General features: G+C 39.2%; 1 protein-coding gene across 2 annotated transcripts in view; it reads left to right on the top strand.

Annotated features, from left to right (window-relative positions):
• The window catches only part of MACROD2 (mono-ADP ribosylhydrolase 2), an 893,250-nt gene that overhangs the window by 713,079 nt on the left and 165,915 nt on the right, over positions 1-14,256 (top strand). The window lies entirely within an intron of this gene.

The following is a 14,256-nucleotide window of genomic DNA, read 5'->3' on the forward strand; positions in this document are numbered from 1 at the left end:
TTCTATCCTTTCGTTTATTCAAATGTGACATTACAAGTTTTCAAATTAGAGTATGTCTTGTTGTTTAGTTTGGTTCCTTTTCCACTTTTTCTAAAATACTTGTGGTCCTCAGTACAGCGTTTGGGTGGGAGCAACGCACTGCTTCTGTGTCACAGAACACCTCAGACAGGTGAGAATACTGTCAGAAGTTAAGCAAAATTGTTATGTTTCTGAGAGCATTAACTTTATTGTTGCAAAGAACTGGTCATTGAAGTTTGCACTGTTACAGGAAAAAAAATAGAAATCCCTCAAAGAGACATTTCAGATTTTTTAATAAAACTTCAGTTGGGATTGTTACACTTACTACATTAGGTCATTCAGAAAATTTTTGTTTGTTTTACTAATTACAGCGAAAGATTAACTTCAGCTTTGAATGATAAAATTTTGTTTTGTACCGCATGCTTAGTCTTAGACATGCAAGGGAAATACTAAAAGTTTAGAGGCTTTAGACTCAACCACTTTAACTTGAGTGCAGGCAGGTAATTAGAGAAAATTGTGATATTGTTGGATGGCCAATTTTATAAAGTGAATAGTCTGTTGGAGAGTGGGCACATGCTTTTTTCTGCTCCTCTGTCTTTCCCTTCTACACAGGTTTGACAGGTCAGTGAAGAGAAATGTGAAGAGAATCTGATAACCCTCTTTGCTCTGAAATGTAGTGGCACTGTTAGAGAGGTTGGGCAGAGGATTTCAGAATCTGGAGCCATTAATTTGGCTTTTCTGAGCAGTGACGTTTTAAAAGTATTTAGGAAAATGAGGAGGAAAAGCAAGGCTAAGACAGCTAGAAATTTGCTTTAGTTTTCACTGAATTTGTCATCAGTTAAACTTTTCAATTTGAGGCATTACTCTAAAAGGGGTTTGGGAGGGGTTTATATAGTTTTTAGTCTCTGAACAGTTACATAAAGCTTCTTTTTGAGCACTAGGTTTTTTGCTCACTTTGTTTGCATTTGAGCCCAGCCTGGCTACTCTAGCAGCCTTTGAGAACATCTATGCGTATTTATGGACTCTGAAGTTCGAAAACATCAGATCACTGGGTTATGGTGAGGCTTTGGCCAAGTAAATGCACCATTGTTCCTTCCAAATATTAGCCAGAATTATAACATGCCATTTCCATCATTATTCAAATAGAAGAGCCACTGAAAGCTTTTTGGCTTTGCTTTTTTGGGTGGGTTGTTTTTTGTTGTTTTGTTTTGTGGTGTTTTTTTTTTTAAAGTCCCCATTAAACTAAAATATGAAGAACATAAGAAGTGTGCAGAAGTGGATTCCACATCTCCTTGTAAATTGTCAAAATTAATGTTGAAATTAACTGCTAGAACATATGTCAGAGCCAGGAAGTCTGTTTTCTTTTCCTTTCTAGAGATCAAAATGTACTTGATACAAGGGGGGAAATTAGGAGGGAGCCTGAGGGAGTGTCGCTCTTTGGTGACTCCTTGGTGCCTGCAGTATGGGGAGGGACTGCATTTCCCAAGGAACATTCCCATTCCTCTGGCTCTGACTGGAGGAGCTGCAAGAGACTGGCCCTCCCAGAACCAGGGCTTGGGAGCATGTTTTCCTGTGTGACAGGGGTCTCTCTTTGCTGTGCTACGTGATGCTGCAGGTCCATGCCATGCACAGGACTCTGTGGCCACTGGGGAGGGTAACCCACCATACCAGACTTTTTTGTTGGTGTCTGGCAACAACAGGTGTCAAAATTCTCCATGCATGAAGTATTGAGGGTATGTCTTTAGATTAAGATAAAAGGACAAGTACCGATTTGAAAGCTAAGTACACAAAAAGACTTTTGAGAGAATGAAAATGTTGCTTAAACCACCACCAAGCTGACAGCTGCTCATCCCTCGGTGAAAGTTGTAGAAGGCTTTGCTGATGCATAAAAGCAGGCAGGGAGCACCTCTCAAAGAAAACATCCAGTGTGGTGCCAAGGAGTTTAGAGGTTGGATCCCCTCGAGCATGAATTCTGGGAACTAACCTTTGCTGCCTTATTAAAATCTTCATTAATGGTGTCTCACACCTGGCAGGTTATGGCTAAATGGGGATTGTTCTTAAAGAGCTGGAGAAAGTCTTGATTTGTGCAGGCACAAGTCAGAAGCACTTTGCGACTGCTGCAGAAACGTGCCCTGCAGCCCCCAACACGTCTGCTGCCTGCGCCAACCCGGCCCTGGTGCGCTGCCAGCAAGAGCCTTGAGGTGCTGTCATCTCCCAAGACAAGATTGTCCCTGGTTGGCATCTGATCCTTAGAGGGTAAAACTTCACTAATTTCATTGATACGTATTTTTTTCACCAAATGACTTTCATTATTTCAGATATTTTTTTTTTTATTTCCCTCCAGAAATCAACTATGGTATGCCAAGGCTTACCTGTGCTTAGCTATAGCTTTTCTGTTAAATCAGAGATGTGTTTCTTGAGATATTTTTTTTTGTTAAGATTGGAACAGTTTCACTTTTAATCAGTAATTTGAAAATTCAGTATTGGTTTATATATGCCCAGTTAATTGCTTATAGTTATCTATAAAAAAACCCAAACTGAAATCTCATGTTTGTGAAACTGAGTATAGACACCAAACATAGTCATTTTTCTGAAGAATAGTATGAATATAGAAGAACTTGAATTAAAAACCAGTGTTTCCAGGCAATTAAATACTAACTTCAGACATGGTAACTGCAAAACCAGTTAATGAGCGTACTATGTACACGGCAATGTTGTAAATGTTAGCTTTAATAAGGTACAAAGCAAGAGCAACTCAGCAACTGTAATATTTAAAAGGGAATATGTTCATGGCACATAATGATTTAAAAAAATTATCCTTCCGTTTCCTGGGATATACATCAGTGTCACTTTAGTGACAGTTAAAGGGCACGGTAGCAAAGTGAAAAATGGCACCTTGGTCCTGAAAGTGAAAGTGTTTGGCAATGTGTGGCCAAGAAACAATGTGATGGGACGTTGTGAAAGCCTGACCTCAGCAAATTGGATGGCAGAATTGGCATTGACCTTACCCAGAGTACCAGGATGACATTTGTAAGCCACTGTCTGCTTCGAGTATTTTCTTCGTGGAGTAAAACTTGTTGAACTACTGCTCATTTCATATGTCTGTTACTTGCCCAAGTGACTCTGTAAGTACCATCTATTACAGCCTATGAATCAAATATGGAGAGTTTTGATGGATAAAGTATCATTGGTTTTGTTGTCCTGAACTTATCGAGGTGGTGGACAAGGGGTAATTTTTTTCTACTGCATGAATCTTCATATTCAATTAACTGTGCAGCTTTTTGCATTTTTACATTTCATTTATCATACAAGAGAGATACAGTATCACAGAATCATTTAGTTTGGAAATTACCTTTAAAATCATCAAGTATAACTATTTACTGTATCTTACTTTCTTCCCCTTCCCAAAGGGCTATCAATTTTTGTTGAGAAGGATCTGGGATCAAAGTGAACACGAATCTGTTTCTAACACTTTGGCTGCTTTTAGATTTTAAAGCTGGACTCTGGTCAGCTATATCTAAAGGTTTTCCATCTTTGGGAAAATGGTTTTGCACTCTTTACAGCAGTTATCAGTTATATCAGTTCTGATGTTGTGGTCTGCTAGATATAAAATATGACCTGAAATGCTGCTCTCTCCTGGTTCACTGTAAACAGTGTATTTTAGAGCTGTCGAGTCCGTGTATTTATGCTCCCATCCATGCTCTTTTATTTATCTTCATGACAAACCTTTGAAGTTCTAGCTAATAAATCAGGAATGCAGCAACTAGTTTTGAAAAGTACAAATCTTGGCAATTTTATTGGTTCCATAATTTAACCAATCTTTTGTTTAATGCCAACAGAACTAATGCCTAACTGACGCTGGATGTTTTCTAAGTCAGCTGATGCATCCCAAATATAAATCTGTCTTACAAAGATCAGGGGTAAAATACCTTAAATACCAAAGGTCCCCTCAGTATTTGTATAATTGAACTATTAATATGTCCCAAGCTTTTAGAGTGGTTAAAAATGAAAAGCACATTATCAGTACCACCCCCAAAAATTGAGTTTTGAATAGATATGCTTAAAACATTAGAGGACTTGCAAATCATTAGGAGAAGTGAATGCTGAACAGGTGCTTTAATAGCTCACTGTAAAGCACCTTGTATAAAATATGCCTTGTTACCTGCTACGTTGACCTCCAGGGCACATTGCAAAGGCTCATTTCTTTTCAAGGCCAGCAGTGGTAAGTAGATGTGCCTGCTGGCTGGAAGAGGAGGATGCGAGTCTTTTGTTTGTACCTGTACATGGTGCGCTTTCACAAACACTTCAACACTGCTGATCTTTATCCATGCTATTAGTCACAGGGCCAGGATTTAAGCACTAGTTCTCCAGTGTTTCTTGAAACAGCGTCTGAATTGTTGTTGCAGTTTATTTGCATGCTTTTCGGTGGTTATGATGCATATGTGTAAGTGCTGGAGTGCAATCAAAGTAGTAAACTTTCATTTCCTGCTGTGTTGCTTCATGGTAAACTGGAGGAAAACCCTATATCCTTTTCTATCAGCCAGTGGATAACTGTGAAGACACAGAAATACTCTGTAAAATACAGGCTTTCTTGGTTTTTTTTTAAGCATCATGCAAAGAAACCATTGCAGCTGAGTCAAATCATGCTCTATGGTGGCAATATTTTCAGTGATTGGATTATGATGTCTTTCAGTTAAGAATGTGATGGCTATAGCAATACATAAATCTTTTGTGTTTGAATGAAAATTAACCCAGGGCTTAATTTTCTGTCCATCTTCAATTCTGTGTGACCTGGAAAGGATCCAATGTGTCCACTGGCTTTGTAACTGAAGAATCAGTTTCTGGTGTTCTTGATGGAGCGGATACAAGATCAGCTGGAGGCATCAAACCCTAGAGAGTATGTAGTGTGTGTAAGTGAAGATCAGAGACAGCCAAGGTTGGATGTCTGTGACTATAATCATTGCAAGCCAGAAAGATGGCAAGAAAAAGACTAAAAGGGCAAGTCTGTGGGGTTTTTTTGAGATGGTTTCCATGGTGGCAAAAGCTCCCACTGTGGGTCCTCTCTCCTCGTACATTGTTTTCCAAAAACTGCTGTGTTTTCAGCCCTAGCATGGGAGTGCAAAGTGGTTGGGTAGCTTTGAGCTTAGGGTAAAGGACAGTAAAATACTGAAGTATTCTCTGAAGTACAGAATTAGAGCTACAAATGGATCTGTATCTGCACTGTCCTGGCATGGGCTGCTTAATCCCATAGCTGCTTCCCTAGGTGAGGTGGTAAAGGAACTGCCCAAGCTGCGCATCCCTTAAGGCCAGAGATACCTGCTGAAATTCTGGGCTTCTCCAACAGCCTCAGCTTCTGCCAACCTGTAAATACACCTGGGCATGGAAAGAGTGCTGAAAAGCAACTAACAGTAACAAGTTTTGCATCATCGATGGCCCAAAATTGCAGGAGGAGCGCTGAAACAAAAACAGTTTCCAGATGCCCTTAGGGATTGGAATCTCACTTGAAATACTTACACTGATTTATTAGTTACTAATTTTCCAACTTTTTCCTGATGTTTCTTCCTTTCCCACCTACCAGCAGAATTCTCTGTGTTTTAAACCCTGCAATTCAGTAAAGCGACCCTACAATTCAGTAAAGTAGCGTTACCTTTAAAGATTGCTCAAGGGAAGTTAGCAACTTTTCCCACGTTTCTGGGTGGGGACTTGAGTGGTGGTATTTAACTTTCATGGAGGAATCTATGGGTAATTGAAAATGGCTCTTTTTGCTACTGACTTCACCTCGAACAACCAGAGAGAATGGTAATTGATTGTTGCTGTACACAAGTGTACAGCAAATCACTGTTACACTGTGCTTTTTACCTGCGTTTTTGTTAACAAGAACACAACACAGTATTATTTCCAGTAAAGTTCCGAAAATAAGAACAGAGATTGCCATCTGGACCAAACTAGTAGTCCATCTTCTCTTGCTTTCATCCCTGACAGCTGCAGAACCTGAAACTAAAGATTGTTTTCCTTTTTAAGCATGGGGACATCGGTGCAAACGTTTCACTCCATCGGTAGTTGTGGCTACTCTTTGGTGTTGCTCAGTGCTGCCTTCCTGCAGGTGTGGTATAGCCCAGGACCTGGTTTTCTCTCAGCAGCAACAAGATTGTTGTGTGCCGTTTCATTACAACATCAACGATTTGTACTAACAGCCTTCTAGGGGTGGGCTGGAGGTTGCTGTGAATTTTTGTTATGATGAAATAAAAAATGGATGACTAAACAGAGAGCCGCAACTAATAATACTCAGTCTACACTTTAATCCTGAGAAATCATTGCAGACATTATCTGCCCTTGTATTTTAGCACTGCAACAAGTGTTTTAAGTACAAATAGTGGCCTTGAGGCACTTTGAGGCCACTTATACACTGCCTTTCTGTTTTGCAGCTTTTGGAAAAAACTGCTTTTGGGGAATTTTTTGAGACCCATAATATTAATTCCTACAGCTGCATTTGAACCAAATATATTGTCTTGACTTGCAGTCAAGATGGATTTTAGGAACAGGGATGATAGTGATTTGGGAGTGTTTAAGTATCAAAGTTTTAATGGATTTTCTTCATTTTAGAGATTTAATTGCCACATAGTAGGCATGCCATTGATTTTTAAGCATATTTCATTATTGACTCCAATTGGGAGTTCATTTTAAAAATCGATGGCATGATATGGCCATGTCTCTCTCTACTGTTTTCTGCAATTTGTGCAGGGTCATTGGATTGTATTAATTCTATGAAGTGGTCATGGATACAGTTTATATGGAAAACACTCTACTGCCTACAGTTGGTTCATAATCTGAGTATCTGAAAGAGGCAAAAAAAGTAACTGAAGGTGAATTTACTAAAGTGCTTGTTGATAGGCATGGCAGATTGAGAGAAGTGAAATGGCTTTGCCACTGCTGCCGTTAGCTGACAGGAGGTCATTTGTGAAGTGAGTGTGGAGTTCATCCTTTACCCTCAGCAATCCACTGTTAACTTCGGTGCACAAAAGGTCAATGGGACCTTAGCGCAATTTTAGGATCTCAGTGGAAGCCTTTTGATCTCATTTCACCATCACTTATTCTTTCTAGAACTGCACTATTTGTATTTTTCCCTGATTTCCCCATGCGTGGGTGTCTGCCACCATTTCTGACACCAGCAGAGATTTTTAGAGATGGAGGAAAAAAAAGCAAAGCATTGAGTTTACTTACCTCAGTTATGCCTACCGTTTTGGGTAGCAAGTTGGGAGAACAAAGCAGAATTTAATTTTTGTGTGTTCGTAGCTTTGCTTGAACCTATACAATATAGATAGATAAAGACATTGATGTCACTGAAGCGTTGAGTAAGAGAGAAAATTTTGATAAAATCATTTTGGTGGGGGATGGTTCAGTACAAAATAGCCAAGTGCAGGAGTTTGACGGATGATTAGAAGCAGATTGAGAGATTTATCCTTGGGGCAGGAAGAGGGAATGGGTGGATGCAGGAAATGATGTGGAAGATTAACTGCAGTTTAAAGAAAGGGGGAGGAGAGGGAAAATAACTGGCAACAGTTTGCAGCAATGATTTGTATCACAAAAATGATGTTTCTGACCAATGTTTCCCACCCTGAGGTTTCCAGGGTATAATGACTGGAAATTATGCCTTTACTTTGTTTTAAATGTGAATGCAGAAAAGTACAAAACAATTAGAAAACCACCTGGAGTTGATACAAACACTGGATTTTTTGCAGGCATGTCAATGTACTAGTTATGTTGGGGGAAGGGTTAGAAATAGGGAAAATTAATAAAACCTCATTCTGCATGATTAACGACAGAGGGGAATGTTGTCTGTTTTGGGGTTTTGACGTTTGAGCCACAAAAAGTAGGTTATTTTATCAGCTTGGCATTCCCAACAGTTGCTACAGTATCTCATAGTCTGATTTAGGGAGCGACATAAGATTTTGTTGTATCACGTACAGCATAACACTTTTGGATCTGTAAAAATTTATTGACTAAATCTTCTGTGTTCATATGGGACAAGATTCAAGAACATATAGATATATAGTGTTGCTAGTAGCAACACAATAAAAGGAGTTGTCTAAACTCCACCACCTGTCCATAAGACGTCTGCTTTACCTGTAACAAATTTGTAAGAAACTGCAAGTACCTATCTGACATTTACCGTTTGCAGTCCAAGGACTGACACCTCATTAATTCCTCCTGGGACTTCACTGTCCATGACAGTTTTGAGTTACTGTAAACAATATGCTGAAAAATTTGCTCGTCATATTTTACTGTCAGAAACCTTTCTTCTGTAGTCTTTCCTGTTTGTGTTACAGCAGCGTGTTGTGGAGGGCTTACTGGCACTCGTACCTAGCTAAGTTTTCAGAAAACATCATTATTTTATAACAAGCACATCTGAAATGAAAGGTATTAAATTTTGCAAACTCTATCATTGCCAACCATCCTAAATCCCAGTGCTAATTTACATTATTCATTTTATTTAAAGTTGTAAGTCAGAGCTTTCTTATGCCCTATTACTAACCTATTGCATCTTTCCTTCTAAAAGTGACCAGTGGAGACAATAATTAGTGGGCTTCGGAATGTAACAGTGAAACTCATCATTAATGAACACTTTATCCCTGATGTTTTAAGTGATAGCTTGTATTTTATTTAGAAGTCACTGCCTTTGCTTGTCTTGAAAACTAGTATTGAATTTATTTGAACACCATGGATAAATATTAGTGAGAATGCCAAGAATAAATGAATGGTTTTCTCCATGACTTTTCAGGCAGGAGTGGTGCCGTGGCACAGATACTTAATCTCCTTTTAGCATTTATCATAAAATGCAGAGCTGCTTGGAGAGTAATTTTGTATTGTAGTTGTTGACAGCAGACTTAAGTTGTTTTAGTGCATACATAACTTGGGAATTAATTGTTCACATGGTTTGGGGGAGTATACTACCCAGGATTTAAGAAATAATAACATCTGGAATCCCTGTTTCACGATTTTTCTTGCAAAACTTAAATATTATGGGTGCCTTTAGATAGGATATACGTAGCACAGACAAGACAGCATAAGTTAGACATCAGTCACAGGGAAAATTCTTTATATGAATAGTCCCCCTGGGAAGGACTTTATTTGCATGAAAACTGTTTTATTCTAATGGACTTCTCTGATCAAGGGTGTAAAGAAGGTAGGGTTAGGAATGTGAGTTTATAGGTTGCTAGCAGCTGTATTGCCTCATACTGTGGACCTGTTTGCTTAGGCACTTTTTTTAGCAGGCGGGGAGGCTTTTGCGGTGGTTGAGAGTGAGGACCACTGAGCTCTCCAGTGGATGCCTTCTCTGCAAGGGAATATCACATCTAGGTATAGGTTGCTGAAAGAGACTTCAGGTGTCTAAAGTCAGCTATTGTGAATCCTCAGCTCCTGAGATCCTATTACCTGTGTAGATTCAGGTACTTCCAATGCTTGACCAGCTGTCAAATACATCAAGTTACTTCTGTGAAAGATCCTAGCTGTAGGGACAGTAAATAGCCATACTGAGATTGGTATGAAATAGCACACTGTAAACTATTGTCCTAACTCACTTTCTGCTAGCCTTCCTGTAGAGAGTAGGCCTGATTTAAAACACCTAGAAACTGGACAATGGCTTACTCTACTTACTACTGTGATGATAGTATGCGTGAGTTGTAGTGATAATTTTTTAAATAACTTTGTAACTAATTTTAAGCAATAATTTTTTTAGGCGTGCAAATTGAGTAAATTGTTGGCAGCTTTTTTTTTTTTGCATAGGGTAAGCCTGATGAAAGCCTCTTTCACAGGTGCAGCAACGTTGGAAACATACTTGTGAACAGCTACGTCCAAAGAACTAGTAGGTTTCCTAGTGCATAAAGATATATGTATATATACTTGGGAATTTAGATGGCTCTCAGGAACCATTACCTTGTCTGGTTACCCAAGTTCTTGGTTTTGAACACAGACCAGAGTGTGTGTTAGCTGAAATTAATGTGAGGATGGTGTTAGAGATGAGGATAACAGCCTAAGAGAGAGGAGGCAGCGGCTGTTGCCTCCACAGTGGAAACCATGAAGTTTGGGTCTAGTGTTAGGCACTTGCATATTCAAAGGCTATGAAAATGTGGAGCAATCACTCGTATATATGGTGGGTCTTTCTATTTAGCACATATAACCTCTTCAGGGCTTTCTGGCTCAGAAGGAACCATTTCATCTCATCTAATTGCTAGCACCAGAATTATGTCTGAACTTTCTTTTGGCCGGAAGTCTTCTCTTGTGTCTTTCCACATCTGCTGCAATTTGGCCTTACTTTAGTCTACTCTGTTTTCCAAATGGATTACATATGGGGCATGCACATAATGTGGTCTCTATGATCCAGCCCTTTCCCCTTGTATTTTCAGCTTGTGCCCCTCACATGTGACACTTTCATCATTTGCTTTCTGCAGACCTGATATTCATTCAACATAGCCTTGTCCCTGATGACCATAATACCAGAAATAAACTTTTCACTTTAAATTGTTTATAAACACAAAGCTAAAGAGCTGGAGTGGATTTGTGACCCTTTTTGTGTAAAACAATCTGTAGAATGGCATCACGGTTTTGAAGCACTCAGTCATCTCCATGGGTATCAGTAATACAAAAAGCACATTTAATAAGTTTTTCAGGAGCCACTTTATTACCTTATCATTGTTCCTAGCGGTAGCTTACTGTAATGGGCTGAGCATATAAAACACCCCCGGGAACTCCTGTGATTAAATTGAATTTCTGATAATGATTTGCACAGTGAACTTAAAAGACTCATTTAAAGCCTACCTGTGAACCTCTTTACTTCCATATTGGAGCAGCTATTTCACAGAATTAGTACTGAAACAACGTGATGACTCTGGTGAGTAAATGCTTACAGCCTGGACCTTGACCTGTCTCTGCTTGCTTCTATAAAAAAGAAATGGGATACTTAGCTGCCTCACGAATTATTGTGAGGATCAGCTGTTTGGTGTTTAAGATCGTTAAAACACAGTTTTTCATGGAGGAAGAACTAGGGAAAAGGCTAATTACAGTTGCTGCTCTTTTTAAAAGATAAAGTAAGCGTGCGTCTTTTCTGTCATTTCTGGGGTTTGTGGTTCTTTCACTTTACATTTTATTCTTTGGCCAATTTATCTATTGCAGCACATATTTAGAATGAAGTGTGCATATTTTCAAATTCACCAGCCAAATCTATAAAAATACAAAGGCGATGTCATGAACCATGCTTTTTTGTGTTTTTTCTGGCCTGATGCCCTGCTAATTGTGAGAAACAAAGAATGACACACTGAAGACAGGTCGTTGTGTGAGACAGAATCTGCTTTGTGCCTGGAAGGGACAACTACATGCAGTGAAGTCTGCTTTGTGCTCCATTTTTTTTTTCCCCCTTGGCATAACTTATGCATCTGAAACTGAAAATCTGATCCAGAACATTTTACAAACAAAGCCTAGAGGCTGCATGTATGCTAAAATAGCACTTTTGTTTACCTCCCTTACAGAAGATTGGTATGATATAAATTACTGGTTGAGAGATCCTATATCTGTACTTGCTTTGGACACTTACTTGTTTTCTTGTTTTAGCATCCTAGTTCTGAAATATTAAAAAAAAAAAAAAAAAAAAAAAGGGAAGAAGAAAGAAAGAAGCCCTAGAAAGTTTTGAGCAGAAATAACCTTGCTTCATATTGCTGCCTTTTGCTCAAGCAGGCACAGTTAACAGCTCTCACTCTTCAAAGACCAGCTGAGGTCTGTATGCGGATTTTGCTGGCTGAACTTGTGATGCAAACTGAAAAAATTCAAGCACCCAGTAGTTACTGAAGGTGCCGCACGTTCACATTGACAGCCCCACATCTTCTTTTCAGACTTCTGCTTTTTATCAGCCTTGTTGATGTTCAGCTCTTGCCAGGTGTGTTTTGCGATTAATGTGTTTGTCCCATTGAAGTAGTGAATAAACTTGAACATACCAGCTGCTGTATCTGTGACAGTGCTTCAAGCAGAAAGCACAGTATTAGTAAATATTGAGTCCTAGCTAGTCTTCAGAAATGACACTTAATCGTGAGACTTAGATCTGAGTTTAATCTGAAGAGGTAAGAAAAAGGACAGCTTTGGGATTTGTTGTTTCACGTGAGAGTGAGCTGCTCTAAAGGAGCCCCACTAAAGTATGCGCTTTCATGTGTTGTATGGTTTTATCGCATTGTAATCTTGTCAGAGAAAATGGTGGGTGGGCGTGCAAACACTATTACACAGTTACTAAAGGTTTATACATACCACAATGCAATAAAAATGAAACGTAGTTCAGTGGGGGGAAAAAACCCCAAGGAATTGAGATTCTTGGTGTCTCAGAACTGTTCTTAAAGCTAAATTCAATTTCATCTAATATAGTTGTTACTGATTAACGTGTATATTAAAGCAGCTGGCAATTCGGAGACATGTGGCTGGGCAATAAGCAAACATAAAGACAGATCAGAGACAGCCTTGTGTGAAGGCCCTCATGAAGGTGTCTAGTGCATCCTCTTGATCTGAGTCATATGGAGTACCCTTATGTCTTTGGGAGATGTCTGTAACCTGTTTATTGAAACAATCCTCCAATAATGAAACAATTCCTCTGTTTCCTCAGGTTACTCTGTTCCAGTGCACAACTGAATGTACACTGAGGTAATTTGACCTAATACCTTCAATCTATGTCGCTGCAAGTTCAGCTGATGAGATCTCATTTCCCCAGACCAGATGCAGGAGCATTTGATGATCACTGTTAACTTAACTATGTTTGAGTGTGTTCATGGAGCATATTCCTCAGTCATCTCTTTGTATCCTGGACTTGCATGTGCACACATGCGCGCACACACACACACGTACTCCTCTAAGCCTTTCTAAAACCACATTTCTAAACGTCTCCTCTGTGTTGTTTTCTGGATTGCCACCAGTTTGCCTGTTGTCTTTCACCTGAGACTTGTTGTTGGACTAGTGATAGCAATGGACTAATTGCTCTGAGGTGTTATGAATGACACTCCTGTTAGTGCGTTCCTAGAATAATGTTTTTCAACCTTTGTGGCAAATTTTGCATCACATTGTTCATTCACTTATCCTGTGATGCATGATAAATTCCTCAAATCCTGTTTTCGTAGTCTGTCGCTGACCGTTTGTGTTGATGACTCGCATATTGTAGGTGAAGTTTCTCACTTGTCTTTAATCTCAAACTGCATCTGCAATTCAGCAAGATTTGGTTTTTAACTTAATCCTCAAAAGTAATTGCCCTTCCTCTCAGTTTCTTTCACCAGCCCGTTGTATATGTGCGTTCAGTCCATCATTAACGGTATCAGCAACCAAGCATCGGAGCCCAGGACAGAGCCACTGATGCCTGTGTTAATATGTTCTCTAGTTTTGCCAGGAAATCCCTGGTAATTGTCCATGAGAGCAGTTTTCCAGATAGTCCTGCATCTGTTCTGTTGTGGTTTCATGTAAACCTACATTTTTGAGGTTTGCTTAGAAGCACGTCAAGTGGAATGTGTCAAGAGCATGACTTGAAGTCAAGGTAGATCCTATCTACCTTTCTCTTTAGCCCACTGTAGACGGCTATAGAAAATTGGGTTGGTTTTGACAGCATTTGTTTTTACAGCTCCATGCTGGCCATTTTCAGGCATTTTGCTATCCTCTGGATGCTTACTTAGGGATGGTTAAATGTTTTTTTCCTAGATTAGAACCTTTCTTTCTTTATTTTATTATTTATTTTATTGCTCTGTAATTTTCTAAATCCTCATTCTCTTGATTTTTCCCTTCCTTGTTTGCCTACCTGTCCTTTGGGATTTCTCTCATCATCCTTGAATTCTTCAGGGAAGTGGTCAATACTCCCCTGGACTCTCTGGAGTGATTTCATCAGGCTCTACTGACAATTCTTTTACTTGAATATGTCCAAATGCACACTTCCTCCGTTTTTTCATCCCTTCTCATTGTTGTAGAAATTAATTATGTTAAGGGTTTGATCACAATGGAACGTTTTTGTGGAGAGTGAAGCAGAAAGGCATCGAATGCATCAGTCATCTCCATTTGTCCATTACCTTAGTATTTATAAGGAAAGGACCTTTCCTTTCCTTCATTTTTATTGCTCCTAATGTATTTGCAAGCTGTTTTCATACTGCATCTTTTCTTGCAGCATTTTATATCCTCACACCAGAATGTTGTAAAATCACTGTCAGGCAAGTAACCCATTAGTTCAGTAAC

Source organism: Falco naumanni, chromosome 12, assembly GCF_017639655.2.
Source record: "Falco naumanni isolate bFalNau1 chromosome 12, bFalNau1.pat, whole genome shotgun sequence".
NCBI lineage: Eukaryota > Metazoa > Chordata > Aves > Falconiformes > Falconidae > Falco > Falco naumanni.